Below are 6,157 nucleotides of genomic sequence, written 5' to 3' on the forward strand. Positions count from 1 at the left end.
CATTCTCTAATGGACAGCAAGAATCCCCTGAGTACAGGGCCAGTGACTAGTGAAGGAGGATGGACTATTGACAGGCCCTTGATATTGATGACTGTAATTAGGAACCTTTATTTTTGAAACTGAAACTTATCCTAGTATTATAGGGTGCCCAAGAGTTACCTCCTGAGAGCCTCCTTGTTGCTCAAATGTGGCCTCTTAGCTGAACTCAGTATATAAATGCCTTACCTTCCCCTTAGCGTGGGACATGACTCCCAGGGATGAGGCTCCCTGACACTGAGGGATTACTACCAAGTACTAACTAGCAATGCAACTGGAAAAAGACTGGCCAAAAGGAGGAAAGGGTAAAGACAAATGAGGTTATATGGCTAAGAGACTTCAAAGTGAATCAGGAGGTCATTCTAGACGTTATGCTTATACACCTCAGCAGGATCTCATTGACTGCCAAAGCAAATATTGCCTCAAATAGTGGGGCTCCTGAGGGCTCTGGAGACATCCAGACACTATAGGCAGGGCAGATAGCTTAGGAGTTTCCTGCCCTGCCCTTGGGTCCTACTTGGGAATTTATGCTCCCGAGGTGACAGAGTTGGACTCAGTTGTTGTTTCCCTACACATTGTTCTGCTGCCCCTTCCATTTGAAGTTTTTGTTAGTACTAGAGTTGACAGGTGTATGTTCAAGAGACTTAAATCTTTGGCCTGTCGATGTGCCAGTTGGCTGTTAATCTCAACAGAGTTGCAACATCTACTCTCCAGTTCATTGGACACCCTGGAGAACAAGGAGATGATGATGGACAATGACCATCCCAAGGAAGAGAGAGTCTGCCACTGCAAACAAGATAGTCCCATCCATCTGCCCCATGGAATCTAAGCCCCCTCTCAATTAGAGGAGTGGGCATCACCATCCCCAAATCCTGAAGATTGGGGAACAAGTGATGGACTAGAGTACACTTACTAGTATTCTACTATAGACTTATTGTGATTCTAGCAATGGAAGAACTTTTATCATTGATGTGGAGGTAGTGGCCCCTGGAGGTTCTGAGGGCAAGGAGAGGAAGAAAAACAGGTATAATATAGGGGCATTTTCAGGACTTGGGAATTGTCCTGAATGACTTTGCAATGACAGACACAATTACCGAATTGTGCGGGAAAGAGTATAAACTACAATGTAAACTATAATCCACACTTAGTGGCAATGCTCCAAAATATGTGCATCAATTGTAACAATTGTACCACATTAATGAAGGATGTTGTTAATGTGGGAAAATGTGGGAGGGGTAGGGAGCAGGGCATATGGGAATCCTTTATATATTTTGCAAAACATTTATGTAATCTAGGTATCTTTAAAATATTAAAAAGTTTATATATATAAACTAAACCTATTGAAAGTAGGACCTTTTGATTAAGTTACTTTATTTAAGGTGTGTCCCAGGGTGGACCTTAATCCTCTTTATGAAGTCCTTTATAAATGGGATGAATATGGAGAGAAGAGAAAGAGAAAGCCATAGAAGCAAGAAGCTGAAGCAGCAAAACCTGGAAGAGAAGGCAGAGACCAGCAGATACCACCATGTGCTTTGCCATATGATGGAGTCGTCCAGGATTGCCAACAGCTATCTTCAGGCAGAACACACTGCCTGATGATGCCTTGATTCAGATATTTTTCTCAGCCTCAGAACTGTAAGCTTGTAAGCGAATAAATCCCCATTATGAAAGCCAATCTACTTCTGGTATATTGCTTTTGGCAGCCTAACAAATGAAAACACCACCCTTTCATAATAAATAGTAGAGCCCTAAATGTATCTCAGTGACCATTCATTCCTTCACCATGTGACTCAGGCAAATCTTAATTGATCCAAGGCCATTCTGGTTGTCTTATTTCCCTTGCCAGTGATGAATTTCGAGGTTAGCATGTGACACATGTCTAGGCAATAAAGTGTGAGGGAAGTCCCCTGGAAACTTTAGGTTTCTTGCTCTAAAAATGAGACATACAAGGGAGAAGTGGCCTGATTCCACTTCTGAACATTGGTACATATCAGGATATCATGCCTGGAGCTGCTGCAATCATTTTCTAAACAAAAGAAGCCATAGGCAGAAGAGAAAGATGGAAAGACCCCGGGATCTCAATTTTATTGAGCCACATATATAAACAACCTCAGAGCCATCTGGCCTCTGGACTTCTCATTGTGTACATTTATGTGAGATAGCCCATGCCCTTGCCTTTCAAATAATTGGGTTGCATTCTCTGTATTTGCAGCCCAAAAGACCATAAATTACACAGTAAAATAAAATGTGGATCAACTATAACATATCTGCAGCCAAATCTGATGCAGAGGGAGGCAATTTGCTACCCTAGTTGTTTCCCACTGTTCCACTTGCATTACATACTGTTTCTTATTGGAAAGTCTTCCTGAATTATTTAGACCAACTAAAAGCCCCCACCCTCCTTCTTGTTTCCATGGGTTAGGCTTCGGGGAAGTCCCAAGTCACTGCTGTGTCTCACACCATCTTAGTTTCCTGGCTGCTATGACAAATACTACACAAAGGGTTGACTTAACAACAGTGGCCCATGGTTTCAGAGGCTACACGGCTTGCTTCCTCTCAGAGCTGGTAGTGTTCTGGCTGGCTGGCAATCCTTAAGTTCCTTAGCTTTCCCATCACAGGGAGATGTCCTCTCCTTTTTCCTCTGGGTTCCATGGACTTCTGCTCCCCATGTGGCTTTCTCTTCATAAAGCCACCATTAATAAGATTAAGGTCCAACTTCATTCCATTTGGGTCATACCTTAAGTAAAAATAACATCTTCAAACGATCCTATTTATAATTCATGGAAATGGATTAAGAACTACCATCCCACCCTACTCTGGGGTTACATAATTCAACCTGCAGGGACTTCTCAGAGCCTTCCTTGTAACTCTGATGAACAAGCTCAATTATGTCTGCAGGTGTGGTTGCCCATTTCTGAAGATGGTTCTTGCTACTGCTAGTCCTACAACATGTATTCAGCATTCATTCTTATCCCTAGTAATAATTCTTTGATCTGAAATCTGCTTTGTTTGATATTGATACAGCAACATCAGCTTTCTTTTGATTAGTGTTAACATCACCTTTCTTTGAAAGTGTTTCCATCCTTTTACTTTTACCTTATTTGTTTATACTTAAAGTGGGTTTCTTTTAGGCAGCATGAAGTTGGGTTTTGCTTTATCTGATCTAAAAATCTCCATCTTTTATTGGCAGCAGCCACTTTCTAGTTCATTGCTCTAAAAAGAAAAAAAGGGCCATTTCTCCCTCTTTAGTTTGTACCTAGGGATTCCCCCCCTAACACAATATTAAAAAAAATTTGTTTCCCACATAAATTTACATGGTGATTGCAGAGGGTTTGGAAATCTGGCAGTGGCTGGCAGGAATGTTGGGGTATGGGATGAGGGAAGTTTAGAAGCAGCAAGAACTACTAGTTGGATTTATTTTTATTTATTTTTTTACTAGTAGGCTTTTGCAGTAGTTTAGCTAGCATGCAGAGGACCCTGACTGAAGATGGGCCTTCCTACCAAAGGAAGAAATAGAGTTGGTGACAAATTGGTTATAGTTGCCAAGATTTCTCTTTGGCTAAGTCTTAGTCTCTTTCTTCACTGAAATTATACAAAGGATAAAGTAATTTCAGAGTGTCTGAGCTGGAAAGGACTTGGAGAAATTAGTTCCATCTCTGAAAAATAGTCAAAAAGTGAAAAAATATGTCCCAGGTCATGCCCCTGATAATTAGTAGAGCTTAAAATAGAACTCTTACGATATCCAGAAAGGTAAGAGAACCTTATAGATTTAACGTTAACCTTTGTATTCCACTGACAGGAAAAAAGGCTTCATATGTTTTTTCTACTCTTCACCCTTGTTATGATTTGTGACCCTACTCAGAGTCTGAGAAAAACTATAATCACAAAACAAATAAGGAAAATCATTAGAAACAGAATGAAACATGAAGATAGCAAAACAGATAGATTCACAGAGCAACTAGAACACAAATGGAACACACAGGCTAGAGAACCAAGTAAAAAAAGGAAATTAGACCACAGGAGATAAGACTCCCAGTGAGGCACCAGCAGTGTTGGCTTATTAGCTCCATTTTGTGGCCTCTGCAGATATTGCCACTAAAGTTTTAAACATATATGTATATTTAAAGATACTTAGGTTACATAAATGTTACATAAAAAGTATAGGGGATTCCTATATGCCCCCCTCCTTACACCTCCCACATTTTCCTACCATAACAACATCTTCATTAGGGTGGTACATTTGTTACACTTGATGAAACATATTTTGGAACATTGCCACCAAGCATGGATTACAGTTTACATTGTAGTTTACACTCTCCCCCACACAATTTTGTAGGTTATGGCAAGATATATATGGCCTGTGTCTGTCATTGCCATGTCATTTAGGACAATTACCGAGTCCTGAAAAATGCCCCCATATTATACCAGTTTTTCCCTCTCCCTGCCCTCAGAACCTCCAGTGGCCACTGACTCTACATCAATAATAAAAATTCTTCCAACACTAGAATCACAATAAGTCTATAGAAGAATACGAGTAAGGCTACTTTAGTCCACAGTTCATTCCCAATTCTGAGGATTCTGGGATGGTGATGCCCACTCCACTTCTAACTGAGAGAGGGCTTCGATTCCATAAGGCAGATGGATGGGACTGACCAGAGACCTTGCTGGGTGCACAGACCTAAAAACAAGTTTTAGTGTGCCTGAGAGTCACCTGGAGAGTGTATGAAAATGCAGATTCCTGGATCTCTTTTCTTAGAGAGGCGAATAGATCTGAAGTTGGCCTAGGAAACTTTGTTTTTAGCCAGTGAATTACATAAAGGCCATGGAACAAAAAAAACCAAAACATCACAGAGGCAATAAGAATTAGTGTGTTTAGCCCCTTGGCATTACGGGGAAAGGGCTATTCTAAGAAAAAGTGGGGAAGGAAATTGTCAAAAACTGTAAAGGGTTTGAGTTTACCTTATTTAAAAGCTAATAAGTTAGCCTGCCATAGTTTCATGAATGCTGGTAAAGACACAAGATTCCTGGGTCAGAAACAAAGGACAGTTTATTATCAACAATAAGAGGAGTAGAGTATCATCAATTGGGGCAGTTTTCTGTGCCCTAGTTTGGACAAAGCCTATTCAGTGAGGGTCAGGTGATAGCAAATATACACAGTGGGTGCCTATAGGAGAGGAACCAAAATTAGGGAACGCGAATCAGTTATCAATGAGGAATAATCCTGCCTATTGCCTCGAGGGAGACACTATTTCTGTCTTCAAGGCTGTTCACCATAAGGCAGTCAGTGTCTCTGCTCGCAAGACGTGCATAAAGGTGTGAGGCTTGTGGAGAATTATATCCCAAGAAGACCAGGAAGAGAAGCATGTCGGGGGAAAAAAAGAATTCTACAGCTGAAGGCTGTAAAGTGAAACAACTGAGGTGGGAACCAGGGGTTGGAGGGATTCACACCTACAATACCTGGCAAAAATTCAGCCTGGATTCTATTTCCCATAGGACTTTGCAGAAGTCCTTAATATTTAGTATTTTTTGTTCTTGTTTTTTTTTTTTGGGGGGGGGGGGAGAGGGTATCTAATGTCATGAGCACTTTCCATATTTATTTAAGGCTAATCCTCACTTCTTGGAGACAAGAGATATTATAGTCATTTTACAGATGAGAAGGCATTTTGAAATATTGCAACTTGTCCAAGTTGCCAAGGATAGGAGTCGGGCCTTCTCAGAGGTTTTCCTACTAACCTCGCCCCTCACTTTTTTCCTTAGGCGGCCGGGATAAGGCTGGCGAAAATAAGTAAACAAATAACGTTAAGAGAGGGGACCGGTCTTTGAAAAGTCACTATAAATCCTAAGAGGATAAAACACTTAAAAGGTTGCTTTAAGAGCAAGCCTCTACCTAGGGACCCGGAAGTCTCGTTTTTCTCACTTCAGAAGCCTGAGATTTCCGCGGATTGGCTAAGGAAGGGGTCCCTACACCTCATTTCCCATTGCAAATCGGAAGTAGGTTTCCAGTGTCACGGAAGTCCTAACAGCAGAGCGGCGGACCTTTTCCTCTGCTACCCTGAGCTGGCCCTCCCGGGACTCGCGGAGAAAGCGCCAAGGCGGGCGCTCTGGGCACCGAGCTCCCGCC

The 6,157-nt window shown here is 41.6% G+C and overlaps 1 long non-coding RNA gene across 1 annotated transcript in view; it reads right to left on the minus strand.

Moving 5' to 3' along the window:
* The window catches only part of LOC105746335 (uncharacterized), a 29,669-nt gene extending 23,597 nt beyond the window's left edge, over window positions 1-6,072 (minus strand). The window contains exon 1 of the long non-coding RNA XR_001118750.4: window positions 5,954-6,072. This is a non-coding gene — a long non-coding RNA (uncharacterized lncRNA). The remainder of the gene's footprint in view (window positions 1-5,953) is intronic.
* Between the last annotated feature and the right edge of the window lie 85 nt (window positions 6,073-6,157).

Source organism: Dasypus novemcinctus, chromosome 25, assembly GCF_030445035.2.
Source record: "Dasypus novemcinctus isolate mDasNov1 chromosome 25, mDasNov1.1.hap2, whole genome shotgun sequence".
Classification (NCBI taxonomy): domain Eukaryota; kingdom Metazoa; phylum Chordata; class Mammalia; order Cingulata; family Dasypodidae; genus Dasypus; species Dasypus novemcinctus.